The sequence below is a fragment of the Ornithorhynchus anatinus genome, chromosome 10 (genome assembly GCF_004115215.2).
Source record: "Ornithorhynchus anatinus isolate Pmale09 chromosome 10, mOrnAna1.pri.v4, whole genome shotgun sequence".
NCBI classification, from domain to species: Eukaryota; Metazoa; Chordata; class Mammalia; order Monotremata; family Ornithorhynchidae; genus Ornithorhynchus; species Ornithorhynchus anatinus.
The window spans coordinates 37,222,223-37,241,938 of NC_041737.1; the positions used below are offsets into that span (position 1 = coordinate 37,222,223).

Below are 19,716 nucleotides of genomic sequence, written 5' to 3' on the forward strand. Positions count from 1 at the left end.
TCTGAAGTTTGTGTGGGTGTTTTAAAGGAAACAGTTTGGAGCTTTATAAAGTGTCATCTTCTTATTGTGTTACTTTCTTGTTAAGTAACTGTCACACTCCACGCTTGACCTGGGACTTGTCCTCAGCAAGAGTTGTTTGGGAGTTTTTCTGTAAGTTTAGCCTGTTTAAATTGTTTGTGCTTGAAAATGCTGGTCTGAGTACCAATTAGTAAATGCCTGTGGGATTCTCCTCCTCCTCCTCAGGGTGGGCATCCCTCCCTGGCTCTGAAAACTTGTCCTTGTGGCTCCTGGGAACCCAGACTAAGCCCAGTGTGGCCACAAGCTGAGACACCCTTGTTACCACTTGAGCCTCCAGGTATACTCATGTGGATCATTCATAGATATATAGCATGGGACAAGCCTAGAGAGCCATCCCCAGGTCCTCGGAGGAGTCTTCGATCAGTCAATCATTCATATTTAATAAGCACTTACTGTGTGCAGAGCACTGTACTAAGCGATGGGGAGAGTACAATTTAACAATATAACAGAGTTGGAAGACACATTCCCCACCCACGACGAGTTTACAATCTGGAAGGGGAGATGGACATTAATATATATATAAAAAATTATGGATATTTGCCTAAGTGCTGTGGAGCTGAGGGAAGGGTGAATAAAGGGAATAAATCAGGCTGATGTAGAAGGGAGTGGAAGAAGAAATGAGGGCTTAGTTGGGGAAGGCCTCTTGGAGGAGATGTGCCTTCAATAAGGCTTTGAATGGGGTTGCGGGGGGAGTGAGTAATTGTCGGCTGTGAAGGGGGAGGGCGTTCCAGGTCAGAGGCAGGACATGGGTCAGAGTTGGGCTGTGAGACAGGTGAGATCAAGGTACAGTAAGTAGGTTGGCATTGGATCTTTGGTGTGTGGAGAGAAGACCCAGACTCAGGAACCTGATCTGGGATTTTTGCTACTTGCTCACTTGTTTCCCCGTTGGTGGAGCCCATTCTTGCCAGTTTTTGTTGGTTCTCTGCAGAGAGTAGTCCGGTAGACATTGGTTTTGGGGCCCAGCTTGATGTTGGGGGGCGCGGGTGGTGACAGAGGAAGGGGTAGCAAACTCAGTCTGAACTGGGATGATATTTGGAGGGTGTAAACAGCTGGGGACTCAATTCTACCTTCTGTGGAGAGTATTGTGTCTTTCACTTCTGTTGTACTTTCCCAAACACTCAAACGCTCGGCACATAGTAGGCATCCAATTTAGTGCTCTTTACCCAATAGTCCCCCAGTTCAGTATTCTGTAGACAGTGGGCACCCAGTTTAGTGTTCTGCCTATATGAGGGGCCCAATACAGTGCTCTGTATTTCAGTAGGTGCTCAGTAAAGGCTGCCATAAGTGTATGGAGGGGCATGAGCATAAGATTACACCATGGTGGGAAAATGTCTTCCCCTGGGTTGGGGACACAGGGCCTCTGATAAACCTGATCCGTGGACCATGCTAGGGAGAGCTCTTAAATGCTTCCATCCTTGATGCGGGGTGAAACTGTACAACTCTTCACTGGTCAGGGCCAGATGCCATAGCCCTGGGACCCCCCAAACCCCCTCCCCAAGAAACCACTACCAGAGAAGCAGCATGGCTTGTGGATAGACCGTGGGCCTGGATGACAGAAGCGCCTGGGTTCTAATCCCAGCTCTGTCACATGTCTGCTATGTGACCTAGGGCAAGTCACTGAACTTCTCTGAGCTTTGGTTACCTCAGCTGAAAATGGAGATTAAGAATATGGGCCCCATGTGGGACAGGGATGGTGTCCACCCTGATTAGCTTGTATCTACCCTAGTGCTTAAAACAGAGCTTGGCACATAGTAAGCTCTTTAAAAGTACCATAATAATGATTATGATTATTATTACCTGTTCCCTCTTTCTTTGTTGCTAAAGGAGAGTTGATGGCAGTATAGGGGTTCAGTTCAGAGGGTTGGAAAATGGAGGTGCCAATTACCATGCCCGCCTAAGAGGATGTAACCATTCCATCCACTGCCCATGCTTATTCCTCTCCCCATCCTGCTCACTGTCTTCCTGGTAACTGCTGGGTTCAGCTGGCAGTGGCCACCCCACAGGGACAACAGGGATAATGCTAATTGTGGTATTTATTAAGCACCTATTATGTGCCAGGCACTGTATTAATTGCTGGGGTGGATACAAGCTAATCGTGTTGGACATAGTCCCTGTCCCACATGGGGCTCACAGTTTTAACCTCATTTTACAAATGAGGGAACTGAGGGCCAGAGAAGGTAAGTGACTTGCCCAAGGTCACATAGCAGACAAGCGGGCAGAGCCAGGATTAGAACCCAGGTCCTTCTGACTCCCAGGCCTGTGCTCTATCCATTAAGCCAAGCTCCTTTGAGAGGTGAATGTCTAAAAGCTGGGCATTTGAGCATGAGTGTGCAGATGCATGTATATTTGTGAATGGCTGGGTGTGAGCCATCCAGAATTCTTTATTATCCAGCAGTATGGTAACCGGAGAATTTTGTGGATTCTGAGTGGAAACTCATTTTTCTAGCCACTTGCAAGAGGGAAGATCATGGAGATCATGCTGTGATTGTTAGCAAGGTTTAGCAAGTGTACGTCTTTACTATAAATAGTGGGTTCTCATCTCATAAAGTGCAGTCTGTATATAGAGGCATCTCCAGTCTCCTAACACAAAGGCTTCGTGTTTCCCTGTCCATAATGTAATTTGCATCCACTATCTAGCCGTAGAGTGGGGAGGGCCTGAAATTTTCCTCTGACACATCTCCTAGGTATGGATAGACTTAATTAGCATAGGTTTTTCCTATAAAAGGCACGCCAATCCGTGACAACAAAAAGTATTTGTTACCGATGTCAATCATTCATTCTGTCAGTTCAAAAGGCTTCCCTGGAGGAGTGTGCATTGATCTGCACTGACCCAACACACAGCAAAAACATTTCTGCATTCTGGAGACGAATGTGCAAGGGGGAGGATGTTTTAAAAAGCCAAATAGAAATTTTAAAAGAGAAAGCACATGTTGGTTATTGTCACCTGGTGATGGAAGTCGGCATACGTTTGCTCTGAATCGGTCAGGATCAGCTGCCATGTGTCTTTGCGGGGGTGTGGATGAAGTGCTGCCATATTGGGCTGTAATCCCATATTCGATTTCTCAGGAACAGCTTTCCCCACTGAACACACTCCTGGGAGAGGAAAGTGTGGGAGGGCTGGTGGAGATTTGGGATATTCTCCTTGGTCACTTGGTTGGGGTTCTGACCTGGTAATAGTTGACGACACCAGATGATCATAAGCAAAGGTGGGTTCGGAACTTGAAGGGTCCACTGGGGAGATTCTGAGCTAGAGTTAAAATAGTGGTAATTTCCAGAGGAGATTTGAGTCTCATGTTCATGTGTTGATTGTTCTTTCCTAATTTGCTGTTCCCATTCAGAGAAAAAGATTTTCCTTCACAGTACGTGGTTTGTTGCATTCCATGCATTTTTCGGTTCTCCCTTTTCAAACCTTTTTTATTTGTAGTTGACATAAGCTGAGGTTTCTGAAAGAACTCCGGCTTTGAGATTTCCTGTCCTGGTGGTAGAGGTCAGATGCCATAGGTGTAATTCATAAAAGAGTAGAAGGTGGAAATTCCAAATATTCATAGTTTTCTTTCCATTTGTTTTAGAGTGTTTTAATTTTAAAATGAAGGTTGTACTCATGACATTTTCACTTATTACTCTTCTTCTTCATCACGGGCTTTGCACAATCAAAAACAATTTTGGAAAACCTCCAAAGAACAACATGGCGTGAAACCCCTGGGGCTGGTAATTGGGAGTTGGATTTTAAGAAAACTGATAACTGAAGCTCTCTGACTAAATTTTTCTTCCAATGAACCCTTCCCTCTTTCCCCCAGGTCAAGCAACAGCAGTCTGTGGGGTTTCATCCTGATCTATAAGGAAGGTTGAAGAAATCCCTGAAAGCAAGAACATTACCGGGAAAAGGAGACGACGACTACATCTTTGAGGAGCAAATAGAAGGCGGACCCAACCCCCACAATGTAAGCCATATTTCAGTTGCAGGTGATGACCTGGCCACAGACTGGATTGAAGTGTCCCCGGGGGTACTTTGTTGATAGAAATGGCAGAGAAGATAAGGCCACAGGCACTGGGGGGTTAGGGGCACAGCGGAGAGAGGGGAGCATTCTGAGGAGGGCCAAGAGTGACAGGAAGTCAGAGTCCCAGGGGTCGATTCTGGTGGGTGATTATTTCCGCAAAGTGCATTTGGGGTTTGGGTTGATAACATTTCTGTATGGGATTAGTGCTCCAATTTTTGAAATAGTATCCTGAAATTTATCTAGGTAACGAAAACATTTAAATTTTAATTGAATGAAGGGAGTAAATTTTTTTTTTTTGGTAAAAAGTTGACTGGGGTAAACAAGATGTGCAGGAGGGAAACATGGGCCTGCTGACTTGAAAAGCAAATATTCTCTGCAGGGTCACAGTATTCATGGCTGACAACAGTTCCAGAGTGTTGCCGCACTCCACTTTCACCCAGTTTGTCACATTAGACTATTTATTTTGTCATGTTAATTACAATTTACGTGTGTCATTTCAAAACAGATGCACACACAAAATAAACTTACATCCAAATTGCTTTTAGTCCTATATTGGCCTGTCCAACAGGCAGGTGGGCTGTCTAAACTTGGTCTTGCATTTTGAAACTGCTGTGGTGGGAACTCTGCCTCATTTTAGCAAGGAGAGGAGGTATACCATCCTTAGAAGGAGAGTCCTAGCTGGAAGGATCTCGGTAACCAGAGTCATCATCAAACAAGGAAAATAATTTGGCAAGACATGTGTCAGCTTGTTCCTTTGCTCGCACTTTGATCTGGAAAGAACGATGTCCTCCTTCTCCCTGCTGCTATAATTGGTATTTCTGGAGAAACGGACAAGTATGAAGAATATGCATACATTTAAATATTACAGAAGCCCTTTTCTCTGCCAATACAAGAAACCATCACTGCAGTTTCCTCTGCAGAGTGACTGCCTAGTTGGGCAACATCACTGTTAGGAAGAGGCTTGGGGAATCACCTCTGGACATTTTTAAAAATAAACTACATAATGCAATTTAAAATTGAGGTTGCTGGATTGAAGGTAGGGTGAATTGTCCTCGAAGAGAAATTGACTTTAAGAATCATTGCCAATTCTTCATTTGGTAAGAAAGAGAAGTATTTGCTTAGTAAGAGGCACTCCATATGTTCTCAAAGGAAAGATTTGTTATGTTTTACCATGCCACGAGTAACCGAAAGTTAAGAATTAGCATTTTGCATGAAGAAAATTGGAGTTCTATCCATAGATGCTGAAAAAACGAAAGATGGGGAAAGATGAGAAAGTAATCATAAAACCATATTATGATGTCTGCTGTGTTAAAGAAGGGCAATCCCTAAAGAGTTAGCATACTTAACTTCATTTTATTAGAAAACTTGCTTTGGTTTGGATGTTTAAGTTACTCATAAGTTACTGTTTAAGTTTTGAAGAACATTACAGTTGTTCCTGAACTTCCAGAAATGGCAAAAGCGACTTCAGGCAAATGTCTCACGTTGCTCCTGTCTCTAAATGTAAAGCTTTATTATTAGATTGATAGCCTAGGCATTTGGTAATAATGCAGACAACAGTGTGGCATTTCAACCCATCCCATGCCCTTCTGCTTCATAAACTGGAATGGAGACATGCTTCTTCTTGGTTATTACAGACACTGGATTTTGAACCTGTTTCCACTTATTCCAAAAACACAAACAAACCAAAAACTTTATAATTTGAGGTCTTCTCTCTGGAAATCATAGCAATAAAGATTAGACTAACCTTCTTTTCCCAAAAGTGTAACAATGGGATGTGAAGGAGATGTTTGACAAAATCACTGACCCCGATCCCAATTCTTCTCTCTGCAGAGGGGGAGAATTAACTATTATAGATGAGTAGAGGTGAACTTCCCTGGATCCACGGCTGTCTAAGAAGCAGTGGGAGAAAAGCACACCCTCAGTTGCCTTAGTGGAGAGATGCTAAGCAAGGTCTCTGTGCTGTTGCACAGATTTAGGGCATGGTAGAGTTGCGCACCACTAGGACTGTTTCAGTAGGGGGGTGCTTGGTGACAGTGCTGGAGATCTGTGGGTCAGCAGGGCGTCTGTGGGAGTCAGTTGTCCCAGACAAGAGCCTTTTTCGTCGGTGGAATTATACCACCCCAGCACTACAATGCCAGCCTCTGTGGCCTCTATTTTTAGAATAATAATGATAATAATAATAATAATTGTGGTATTTATTAGGTGCTTGTTATGTGCCAGGCACTCTTCTAAGTGCTGGAGTGGGTATAAGCAAATCGGGTTGGACACGGTCTCTGTCCCACAAAGGGCTCCCCATCTTAATCACTGCTTTACAGATGAAGTAACTGAGGCCCAGAGAAATGAAGTGACCTGCCTAAGGTCACACAGCAGACAAGTGGCAGGACTAGAACCCGGGTCTTTCTGACTCCGAGGTGCGTAGTCTATGCACTAGGCTACACTGCTATTCCATTCCATTGATTTCATTTCTCCAGGTAGAGAGTGAGTCTGGAAAGCCACAGTGAGGCAGTTGTTGTAGGAAAGAAATGAAAACTGTGTTCCACTCAGAGCCATTGTGTCCCATACGTGAGATGGTTCTAAGAAGCAGCGTGGTGTAGTCGATAGGGCACAGGACTGGGAGTCCTGAAAGTTGTGGGTTCTAATCCTGGCTCCACCACTTGTTCGCTGTGTGGCCTTGGGCAAATCACTCACTTTTCTGGGCCCCAGATACCTCATCTGAAAAATGGGGATTGAGACTGGGAGGTCCATATGTGACAGGGACTGTGTCCAACCCTATGTGTGTGTATCCACCCCAGTGCTAAGTACAGTGCTTGGCACATAGTAAGGTCTTAACAAATGCCATTATTATTATCATTATTATTATCATTATTATTATTATTCTTTGTGGCTGTGGATGGGGGAGTAGATTCAGTGACTTTTGCAAGGGGCTTCTTTAATGTTGGTATTTGTTAAGCGCTTACTATGTGCAGAGCACTGTTCTAAGCGCTGGGGTAGACACAGGGGAATCAGGTCGTCCCACATGGGGCTCACAGTCTTCATCCCCATTTTACAGATGAGGGAACTGAGGCACCGAGAAGTGAAGTGACTTGCCCACAGTCACACAGCTGACAAGTGGCAGAGCTGGGATTCAAACTCATGACCTCTGACTCCAAAGCCCGGGCTCTTTCCACTGAGCCACGCTCCAGTTCTGTTTTCCCCTTATTCTGTGATGTTGCGGTGACCTATCCATAATGTTTGGCAAGCCAGTAGAATGCGATCATCCACCCGTGAATTGATTGCATCATCAAATCACCTAGTGCTACCATTTGGAAAAAAAATACCACCAAAAAAAAACTACACCAAATGCAAGACAGACTAGTGGCGTATGGCTATAGCTGATGGGTAATGAATCCATCAAGATGTCTTATTTAAAAGGAAGGACCAAGTGAATGAGGTGAGATGATCCTTAAGGAAGAACCAGATGTCCGATAAGATTAAGGTTGTCACCTCCATGATATATGGACTTAAACCATTAGAAGGGAACCTCTGTCTGACTTGTTGCACGTTTCTTGAAGCTAACTGATTATGGAAAGAGATTAGTGGTGATGTAATTAGGCTTAAATAAATTAATTCAAGATAACACGTGATGTGCTATATATGATTAAAGTTAATATGTTCTATGCACAATTAATAATTAGTGGAAGTTAAGCACAGTCATGGGGTTATGCATAGTATGACTTGTCTAGTATGTATTATGTATGCTATTTATAAGGGTCTGCAAAATAATATTCATGAGTCCAGACACTGTATGCATGATTATACATAGCATATGCACTGCATGGTACTTTTATGAATTAAGCTAAGCCTAGTAATACTCCTTGCCACCAGGATGTTGAATAAAGTTCATTGATAATGGTGAAAATGATGCTTAAAGTACCTATCTCACCATAAGCCATCTCTTTAAAAGGGCACTTGGAAATTTGAAATGTAATGGGATTGATTTGGATACATTTGTGTCACCAGGCAGAACCAGCCACAGGATAAATTGTGAGTTTGCAGATTGGAGGGTTTTTGTTTTTTAATAGTATTTTTTAAGCATTTAGTATGTGCCAGGCACCAGACTAAACACTGGGGTAGAAATAAGGTAATTAGGTTGGATACAGTCCCTGTCCCACATAAGGCTCACAGTCTTCATCACCATTTTACAGATGAGGTAGCTGAGGCTTGGAGGAGTGAAGTGACTTGACCAGTCACACGCAGAGCTGGGATTAGAACCCAGGCCCTTCTGACTCCCAGGCCCGTGCTCTATCCATTAGGCCACACTGTTGGAAGTGGACTCATAGACTCGAGAGTTATGGACAGCAGAAAGAAGTAGGTTATTTAGATTTACAAGACAAAGAATCCCCGTGAGGCAATCCACACAAAAGAAGCAGCAAGAACACTGGCAAGCATGGCCTCCAACTTCTAACAGCTGGTAGAACCAAGGAGGGGATATCATTGGCCTCCAGGGCTACCCCTTCAAATCACCCTGGGCATGGGCTACCTTTCAGATCACCCTGGGGTTACCTTTCACATCACCCCTTGGTGCGGGCTACTTTCAAATCTACCAGGAGTTACCTTCACACGGGCTACTTTTCAAATCACCCTTTTGGCCTGGGCTACTTTTCAAAACACCAAGGGGTCTAGATCCTTTACCGGAATACTCACTTCTCCTTGTTCCAGCAAGGAGGTCCTAGCGATCTTCGACACCCTATAGGATCTGGCAGAGTGGTTGCCCCGAAACTGGGTAGAGGAGACTCGCCATGTCAGTGTGACAGAGCTCCAATCTACTACCAAGAGTTCCCGGAGACCCCTCCCCTGATATTCTCTGTTACTTCCCGATCGTCTTCACATCTGTTGGCCATATTTGGGTGAGGATAAGGATCGGGTGACAAGAACCATCAGAATCTCCCTCATTCCAGTCTAACTGTTCAACTTATTGTTCGCCCAACCCCACGGGATGGGAAGCGCTGGGAGGTGCGAGGTATGTTTGTTTAGCCCAGTGCTTCCAACCCCTCACCACCAGCCCCTCCGGCTTTAGTGAGTTAAGCTTGGTAGCCTGGCCAAGGTCCAGCTGATTACATTCCCCCCCTTGGAAGGTGCTAATCTTGTTAGCCTGGCCAAGGTCTGACTGGTCACAGTTCAATAAACTCAGAACAAAATCAGTCCTTCTGCTGGTAAGTGGGAAGCATTAAGTCAGAGTGGTACCGTGGAATCAGGTGATCCTGTTGTACAAAAATGGAAGCCAAGCTAGACACTTCAGGCTTTTCTGAACTATTGCTGCACTTCACCCCCTCAAAGGCATTTAGGTGCAATAGGTAGGGGTAAGAGATTAGTGCTGGTTACAGGCACAGGACATGACATCCCTGAAAAATCCTGAAAAATCTTCTCCCTCTTTTAAACCACCCTAGGTCAAGTTGAACCTTCTATTGCTTTTGTGGGTTAGGGTTCTGGTTTCTGGATCAATTGTCAGCTTTCACAGTTTTTCATTTTATTTTCAAGGGACATTCCTCCAGAGCCTGTGACTCGAATTCAATCATCCACTTTGAGGATAATTTCCCTTGATTTTGTTCTTGGATTTAGACTTGGATTTAATTTAGGTGTTAGGTCTCTGTTTTTCCCTGCCTATGCGTCATGTCTGGGTGGTAGTAATAATGGTAATAATGACAATAATGATAATAGTAATAACAATAATAATTGTTAAAAATTTACTACACACTAAACATTTGGGTAGATACAATACAATCAGATGCAGTGGGAAGCAGCGTGGCCTACCGAAAAGAGCACAGGCCTGGCAGTCAGAGGACCTGGGTTCATTCATTTATTCATTGATTCAATCATATTTATTGAGCACTTACTGTGTGTAGAGCACTATACTAAGGACTTGGGAAGTACAGTTCAGCAATAAAGAGAGACAATCCCTTTCCACACTGGGTTTACAGTCTAGAAGGGGGAAAACAGACATCAAAACAAGTAAACGGGCATCACTATAAATAGTTATAGATGTATATATATATATATATATATATATATATATAAGTGCTGTGGGGCAGGGGGGAGAGCAAAGGGAGTGAGTTAAGGTGACCCAGAAAGGAGGGGGAATTGGGGAAAAGGCGGGGCATAGTCTGGGAAGGCCTCTTGGAGGAGGTGAGCTTTTGGGAAGGCTTTGAAGGGGGGAAGAGTGATTAGCAGATTTGAGGAGGGAGGGTGTTCCATGCCAGAGGTTGGTTGTGGGCCATGAGTCAATGGTGGGACAGGTGAGATGGAGGCACATTGAGAAGGTTAGCACCAGAGGAGCGGAGTATGTGGACTGGGATGTAGAAGGAGACAAGAGAGGTGAGGTAAGGTCCAAGATGATGGTGAGCTTTGAAGCCAATAGTTAGGAGTTTTTGTTTAATACGGAGGTTGACAGGTGACCACTGGAGATTTTTGAGGAGGAGGGTGACATTCATTCAATCCTATTTTTTGAGCTCTTACTATACTAAGCGCTTGCCCAGAACGTTTCCGTAGAAAGATAATCCAGGCTGCAGAGTGAACTATGGACAGAAGTGGAGAGAGGCAGGAGGTTGGGAAGTCAGAAAGGAGTCTGTGCAGTAATCTAGTCAGGATAGGATGAATGACTGTACTAACGTGGTAATGGTTTGAATGGAGAGGAAAGGGCGGTTCTTGGCAATGTTGTGAAGGTGAGACCGGCAGGATTTGGTGACAGATCAGATATGTGGGGTGAATGAGAGAGCAGAGTCAAGCATGACACCAAGGTAGGGTTATGGGCTTGTGAGACCTGGGTTCCAATCCCGGCTCTACCACTTGTCTGCTGTGTGACCCTGGGCAAGCCATTTCATTCTCTGTGCCTCATTTACCTCATCTGTAAAAAGGGGATTAAATCCTCCATCCTCCAACTTAGACTGTGAGCTTCATGTGGGACAGAGACTGTGTCCGACCTGATTATCTCGTATCTACCGCAGCACTTAGTACAGTACCTGGCACATAGTAAATGCTAACAAATGCCACTAAAAAAACCAAAAAACAAAACATATATGACCCAGTTCCTGTCTCACAGTCTAAAAGGAAGTCAGAACAGATCATTTAAACCCTATTTTACAGATGAGGGAACTGAGGCTCATAGAAGAAAGTGATTTGCTCATGGTCCCTTTAGGCAAATGGCAGAGCTGGTATTAGAATACAGGACTCCTGACTTTCCACTTTTACCATTTTAAATTTTCTCTTCAAATGTCCTTTACCCTGTGGGACAGTTGGCAAGAACTTCTAAAATAGTCAGCTGAGAAAATTAGGCCATCCCAAGGAAACAGTGTAGCTGGACTTGTCCTTTAGTGAAAGCATCTAAATATCAGCTGTGGCATCCACTATAAAATGGAACTTCCTCCCAGAACATTCAGTCACCGTCCAGAATCCTCTTGAATCACTTTTGTCCCTTAGCAGCCTGGAGAGCTTGCCTTTCCAGCCTTCTCTAGTAGAAAGGCAAACACCCTTTCTTGTTTTGGGAGAGAAAGGAATCCAGTCATTGACAGATATCCTCTTGTTCCAAGTGGAAACAAGCGCATGCTTTATCTGCTGCTTTTGACTCCGAAGGCCCTTGAGGAAAGCATACTGAGATCAGACTCATCTCACTCTAATATCGCAGGTTTCAGCTTATCGGAGAGCTGCACTGCACACTGCAACTCGAGTCTGTTTTATCGATTCAGTATCTTTAATAAAAAATGTTCCAAGTTCTGTAGAATTAGTAATAATATTAAATACAGTTAAGAAAATAGTACTCTCATCACATATTGCATTTTTAAATATCTTGAAGTTTTGGTGGTGGGGCTTTTTTTGGTGAAGATCTTCGAAAGGGGCATTTTGTTCATGGACCCGAGAGTGATTTCCAACAGAGTTTATTATTTTGCACATTCAGTTGGTTCTGAGAAGCTGGTGTAGGGACAAACATTGAGAGGAGAATTTGAAATTAGATCTCTCTGATATGAAGAAGTAGTTACTGCTCTACAATCAAAAGTAAATAATAGAATCTTCAAATCAATATTTTGTGAAATTTTGAGTTAAAGACTCTGTATTTGCCCCACCGGCTCCAGACCCCCATTCCCATCTCAGAATAAGAATTTTAGTCAGGTCCACGTGGAGAAGGACTTATTTAAACTTTGTGTGCTCCTCTTTATCCTAAATGGCCCTTTCAGCTTTTATTCAGGTAAAGTCTAAATTCATTTTCTGAAGAATAAACACCTTCCCACCTGTGGGAATGAAATCCACATTTCTCTACTGAGGTTGCTCTCTGCCTGTTTCCCTCAATTTTTAGTTTCCCTTTGCTCATCCATGTTACAATCTTTTCCCTAAAGACATCTTATCGAAACCAAGAGTTTGGCCCCTAGAGTCGCTATTCAGCATCCTCGGAAACCATTTATTTCAGTTGCAGAATTTTGGCAAGTTCACTTGGAAATGCAGTCTTTACAGTAGAAAATGATAGGCTCATTTTTGTGTCCCTTTTATGGACCTTCTGCAAGATTGTGTCCTAGGATGCCATTTCCTATTTATGTTTTCCTCTCTTGGTCTGACTCGGAAAGGGGAATTCTGGAGAAATAGGTGTTCCCCGCTCTTGTCTTGGTGGCTTATTAGACTTTTATCTTTTTTTTAACCAAATTTCCAAAGATCATAATCCAAAATGGATGAGGGCCCAATGAAATCTTCGGCTATCGAGTCTGTTATATTCTCCCAAATTCTTAGTACAGTACTCTGCACATGGTAAGTACTCAGTAAATACGATTGATTGAAATACTTTGGATTGGAGCTTTCAGAAATACTGTTTTTGGTAACCACTGACTGCTCCTATCCTTCTTTGCTCACAGAGTGTGCCACTGAGTATAGAGGAACTGGGTGAGAGAGTGAGGATGGCTCGGTGCAAACCATCACCACTACTGCAAAGAAACCTCAAACACATGTCCGGCTGGTGGTAGGATTTACCTCTTTCCTCTTAGCCATTAGTGTCAGCAATGACAGTGTGAGCCACACATGGGAGAGGGACCGTGTCCAACCCGATTTGTTTGTATCCACCCCAGCGCTTAGTACAGTGCCTGGCACATAGTAAGTGCTTAACAAATACCACAGTTATTATTATTATTAGTGTTACCTCAAGTGGCAAAGGATCAGTAAAGAAACGCAGCTGTATTTTCATAGAGCAATAGATTCTCAGTGTGATACCTTCAGCCATAGATAGTTTCAGCATAGCAATGTCTTCAGATCGAAAGACAATTCTATAGAGGTTCCCTGTGCCTCAGTTACCTCATCCGTAAAATGGGGATTAAGATGGTGAGCCCCGCAAGGGACATGGATTGTTTCCAACCTGATTAGCTTGCATCTACCCCAGTGCTTGGTACGGTGCCTGGCACATAGTTAGCACTTAATCAAATGCCATTAAAAAGGAAAAAGAAAGAGAAAGGTGTCTTACCACTGGCAAGAAATGCTCTTAGATCGTTTTTGCACTGGTAGTGGTGGTTTATTCTGAACCACCCACTTAATTTTACTCAGTCCCTTGTGTCCAGTGGCCCACATTTTGAGATGGTTGGTTAGGGGAAGCAGGTGAAGTCTGGTACTGGAGCAGAATGCCTCCGAGACCCTAACAGCAGCATCGAGCACTGTGCCCAGAACCCATTTCATAGGCCATCCTTGCTTATGTTCCTCACAAGTGGCTTAATAAAGGTCAGAGTCAGGGTTTCTTTTCCACCTTCTCTTTAATGTGAGTTCTGAATCTAAATATGCTCAAATTCCTCAGCTCATGTGGGCCCCTCAGAATAAACTTTGGCCTTAAATATTTTGATATTTCAAGTGGAAAAGCTCCTCCCCTTCCTAAAATATCTGGAAAATTCAGGCCAACGTTTATTTTTAGGCCTTAGTTATCTAGATGATTTGTGAATATAGTCATGAATGGATCAGTGCCATTTTTTCATTTCCATTTCCTGAATATTCTTCTGGGTTGTACCTGAGGTGACAGGCCCCAGGCCTGCTACTTCCAACTACAATGGGATTGTTCAAACAGGTGAGGGGAGAGGAAAAAGACACCTACTTCCATGGTCAGATTTTCATTTTGTTCTCCCCATGAAGCAGTTTAACGAGCAGGGTCTTTTAGAAAATTAATCCAAGTGTTTCTGTAATTTCACATCATCAGGTTGGGTCAGGATTAGATCTCAAAGAACTGTTCTTAATTAGTTTTTATTAATTACCCATCCCTTTACTGATGTTACAACATTTTATTTCCAAGGCCTTAATTAGTTCCACTCCAGCCTTCCTCCTGTAACTCCACCTGAGGAGATTTACGAGTTGTTAAATGGAGCACACAACCTCCCTCCCACCAATTCCCCCTATAAACTCAAAGGATGCATTCTTTAAAATTGCATAGCCAAAAAGGTGAGAATTTAGGTTATTCCTGCTGTGGAGGTCATTTGCTAATTTGGTGTCCTAACTTTTGCCAGCTTCTTAGGGCCTTTGAAACAAAGTAGGTGTTGGAGTGTTTAATTGGCATGCAGAGAGCCAGTGTGAAGGTCTCCATTGCTATATTCACCACTATAGTTATTTAAATCATCATTCTTCTGGGTCTCATTTTTCAGTTCTTATTCTTCTTGGTTTTTGGAGTTGAAGGGAGAGCAATGAAGCCCCTCTGAAGTGTTAATTTTCTAATTCTCACACCTCGATTTGTGTTGCTAAGTCTCATATTCAGTCTGTCACCAGATACTGTCCATTCTTAATAATAATAATAATCATGGTACTTGTTAAGCACTTACTATGTGCCAAACACTGTTCTAAGTGCTGGGGTAGATACAAGTTATTCAGGTTGGACATACTCCCTGTCCCAGATAGGGCTCACTCTCTTAATCCACATTTTGCAGTTGAGGTAACTGAGGCCCAGAGAAGTTAAGTGAGTTGCCCAAGGTTACACAGCAGACAAGTGGCAGAGCCGGAATTAGAACCCAGGTCCTTCTGAACCCAGGTCCTTCTGACTCCTAGGCCTGTGCTGTGTCCACTAGCAGTGTTTCCAGAATCTGTCCCTTCCGAATCTGTCCCTTCCTCGTCATTCACCTAGGCAGTGTACTGCTCTAGGTTGTCCCTTCCCAGCTTGACTACTCCATCAGCCTCATCATTGATCTCCTTGTCTCAAGTTGCTCCTTTGTCCTGTCCACCCTTTCATCTGCTGTCTGGATCATTTTTTCTAAAATGTCATACTGCCCATTCCCCCACAACCTCAAATGATTTCTCATTCATCTGTGCAACAGAGAGAAATTCCTGATCATTGGCTTTAAGGCTTTCTTCCTCCTACCTCTCCATCCTTTCTTCCACTAAACCCCAGTAAGCATTCTTTGTTCCTTATAAGATAAGTATATTCACTGTGTCTCATTCTCATCTTTCCCACAGCCGACATCTTGCTTCAGCCTCTCTGTTCCTCAGCAACCTCATCTGTAAAATGGGGATTGAGACTGTGAGCCCCACTTGGAACAGGGACTGTGTCCAACCCGATTTGTTTGTATCCAACCCACTGCTTAGTACAGTGCCTGGCACATAATAATAATGTTGGTATTTGTTGGTATTTGTTAAGCGCTTACTATGTGCCGAGCACTGTTCTAAGCGCTGGGGTAGACATAGGGGAATCAGGTTGTCCCACGTGGGGCTCACAGTCTTAATCCCCATTTTACAGATGAGGGAACTGAGGCACGGAGAAGTTAAGTGACTTGCCCACAGTCACACAGCCGACAAGTGGCAGAGCTGGGATTCGAACTCATGAGCCCTGACTCCAAAGCCCGTGCTCTTTCCACTGAGCCACGCTGCTTCTCCAAAAGTGCTTAACAAATGCCACAGTTGCTATTATTATTATTCCTTTTATTATCATTAAGCCCTCCCCCACCACGTGCCTGGAACACCTTCCTGCATCCCCTCCAGACTGTAAGATCATTGTGGCCAGGGAATGTGTCTGTTTATTGTTATATTGTACTTTCCCAGTGCTTAGTACTTAGTACACCGCTCCACACCCAGTAGCCAAAGCTGCATGGCTCAGTGGAAAGAACATGGGTTTAAGAGTCAGAGGTCGTGGGTTTGAATTCCCACTCTGCCACTTGTCAGCTGTGTGACCTTGGGCAAACCACTTACCTTCTCTGGGCCTCAGTTACCTCATCTGTAAAATGGGGATTAAGACTGTGAGCCCCTCGTGGGACAACCTAATTACCTTGTATCTCCTCCAGTGCTTAGAACAGTGCTTGGCACATAGTAAGCGCTTAACAAATACCATAGTAATAATAAGTAAGCTCTCAGTAAATAGGATTGACTTACTGACTGACAGTAAACTCCTGGTGGCCAGGGCTTGTGTCACAGGGGATTGTGTCACAGCATCCAACTGACTTTTTATTTTTGTCCTGTGGATTTGTCCTTGTCTTTTTTGCTGTTTTCATGTTTTATTATTTCTCTGTGCCTGATGTGTTTGTCTAAAGTTCCTTCCCCCACCTTTATTCATAGATTGTGAGCTTCTCAAGGGGCAGGGTCTGTGTTTTCGATTCCCACTTGTAACTTCTTTCCCAGTGCTTAGTGAATTTCTCTGAACAGAATAGACACTCAATAAATCCTATTGATTGGGTTGATGGATGGGGTGAAGTCCGTCTTCCCAGTCTCCTAAGAACTGAATCTAGAAAGAGGAACCTTCTTTCTTATAAAATTTACAAGCTTTGCCTTTGCTCTCAGAAGGGTAATCTTCCCAGCCTCTTCCCAGCTCCTCCCTTTCAGCACCTTCTCCGTCCCCACTGCCACTATTATTATTGTTATTGCTACAGAATTTGTTAAACAGTTACTCTGAGTACATCAGACACTGTTTTAAACACTGGGGTACATATAATTTAGTCAGGTTGGGAACAATCCCTGTCCCATGTGGGACCCACATTCTAAGTAAGAGGGAGAACAGATATTGAAACCCCAATTTACAGATGAGGAAACTGAGGCACAGAGAAGTTAAGTGACTTGCCCAAGGTCACAAAGCTGGCACATGGCAGAGTTGGGATAAGAGCCCAAGTTCTCTGACTCCTAGGCTCATGCTCTCTCTACTGGCTGTTCAAGTGGGGGCTGTTTGAGCCTGCCTGCTCTGCAGGTGGTGGCAAGATTCTGCAGTCCATGGCTGTTTCACATTGAGCCTGAGTGAAGATTTTGACAAAGATCAGATGTGTTTGGTATTGCTTCATTGTGTGGAATCTCGAGGTAAAAGCCTATGCTGAAAGGAATTTGATGGCTAAATGCTGGTTTGGAATTCACATCCTCTAAGACAGGCACCCCAAGGCAGGAATCTTAGCTAATTAAGCCAGGACTTGTCCCCCAGAAATGTTGTGACCAGTGAGTTAATATCCATATATTTTACCCTAACTCCTTCAAGCAGAGCCATAGCTTCTCTCTTGAACAGACTTCATTTCAAAGGGCTAATAGAAGCGGGCCCTTAGAGAAACCTAAGGATAAATTGATTTGGGCGACAGACATGTGGGAAGCCCCCACTGCTTTTGTACTAGGAGAGGGTCCCATTAGCCAGGAGAACTGTGTCACGCCACCTGCTTCCGGGGGTAGTTGAGTGCTCTGTCTGTATTTCCAGAGTCCTACCTTGGAGACGTCCTACAGTGCACTTGAAACTTTGTTGCTTGGAGGGGGAGAAAAGAAAGGACGGAAAGGTATGAGTAAGAGCCCTTATCCAAACCCAGTCTCTATACTCCACTGTGTGTATTGGATTTTTCATCTTTCTTTCAAACTTTATATATAAGATACATATATTCTTATATATATTATATATTTATAGGTATACATGGTGCCTATTATTATTCACACTTCTCCACTAAGGTGTTCTCAACACCAGGGTAGCCTGCTTAGTTCCTCACTATGTGTAATATATAGAGAGAAATACATAGACTCTCTTTTTCTCCCTCTCTATATATATTTGAAAAATGAATGAGAATGCATGAACATTTTATGTATTTAGGGTAAAGCTTTATATTGCTCATGCATTCCCATTCATTTCATTTTATGCAGTGATTAATGAGAGGGTCTTAATTCACATACCCGTGTCCAGAAACTTAGAGTTGTGCAACTTTTGATGTTGTTTTGGAAGTGTAATCATTTTCTTTGGATACGATTGCCTGAATCTGTTCCTTTTCTCAACTTCTTAAGCTATGATCTTTGTCTTCCATTGAACGTAACTGCTGTTTGTCAGCTAGTCCTAGGAAAATGACCTAATGTTAATGGAGTTAAGTGGAAGGAGAGTGAATAATGAAGAGAGAAAATTTGGTGAGGGGGTTTCATATCTCCCTATCCATGAAAGTAAGTGCTCAGAAGGGCAATTAGCACATAATTCTTCAAAATGTTTTAGTGCCGTTGGCAAACCCAAAGACTACGGTTGGGTGGACCATGAGACTGATCCAATAATATCCAGATTTATAATCTGACAGTTTTCCGACCCTAACCCTAATACTAACCCTAATTGAAGGGTAACATTTTTTGGGGATTTGTTTTCTTTCCTGTCCTGTTACCTCGCTCAAGTCATTATTTTCTGAGCAGCAGGGCATAGTGGGTAGAGCACACACTTGGGAGTCAGAAGGACCTGGGTTTTCATGCTGGCTCTGCCACTTTTCTGCTGTGTGTCTTTGGGCAAGTGAGTTAGCTTCTCTGTGCCTCAGTTACCTCATCTGTAAAATGGGTATTAAGACTGTAAGCCTCATGTGAGACAGGGACTGTGTGCATCCCAATTTGCATGTATCTACCCCAGCGGTTAGTAGAGTGCCCGGCAAATAGTAAGCACTTACAATTACTACTATCACTATTATTGTCATTATTATCATTCAACCATTCTCACACATCTCCTCTAAGGTGTTTCCAGTGCTAGGGTCACCTGCTTGATTTTTCACTTCCCCTCATCCCCTTCCCACACCCAGCAGGTACCTGGAGTTGGGGCCTATAGAAATGTTTGCTTTAAGAGTGTGGTCAAGGCAGGATTGTTCAGGTCGAACCCAGGGGGAGAGTTGAACAGATAGCTACACAATTCCAGAAAGGTGTTGCTGATATGACAGGAAAAAACAATTTTTTTTTGTTAGATGTGTTTTTGTATCTTTGTACAGTGGGCTTTATATTCTTTTCCCCTTCCTATTACCCACTGAGGTATATGGTAAATGGAAGTTGAATTCAGTTCTTTTTTTCTAAAACAAAATGGCAAATAGCAGGTCTGACTCCACTCTTTTGCCTTCTCTTTAGAGGCTATGGTTTTCTGTCTTTACAATTAGACTCCCTGCTACGCATCTTACGGAGATGCTGTGGGGATCCGTCCTGTCACAAGGTCAGAAGTGTCTTGGGTGAAAGTTAGGAACTTTCCGAGGCATTTGATTGGTCCAAGCCGACCTTCCATGGAGAGGATTTTGCTCTTTCAAGGGGTTTGCAGGCAATCAAAGGGGCTTAAAGCACCCATGTACGTCAGTATCTGTCCTGCTTAGAGTTCAGGCTAGAGAGGGGCTTCATTCCAGCAGAGTAAGAATCACCTCCCGACACTGGCATTCTTGGCTAGATGCTCTCCCTACCAAATTCCTGCAGTCGGGTTTTTCCCGCCTAACTCCATCCCCCT

The 19,716-nt window shown here is 43.6% G+C and overlaps 1 protein-coding gene across 5 annotated transcripts in view; it reads left to right on the forward strand.

Annotated features, from left to right (window-relative positions):
* The window catches only part of FOXP2 (forkhead box P2), a 537,816-nt gene that overhangs the window by 15,311 nt on the left and 502,789 nt on the right, over window positions 1-19,716 (forward strand). For all 5 annotated transcript variants that reach the window (XM_029073155.2, XM_029073165.2, XM_029073166.2 and 2 more), the window contains exon 2: window positions 3,876-4,019. The gene's annotated coding sequence lies outside the window, so the exon portion shown is untranslated. The remainder of the gene's footprint in view (window positions 1-3,875; window positions 4,020-19,716) is intronic.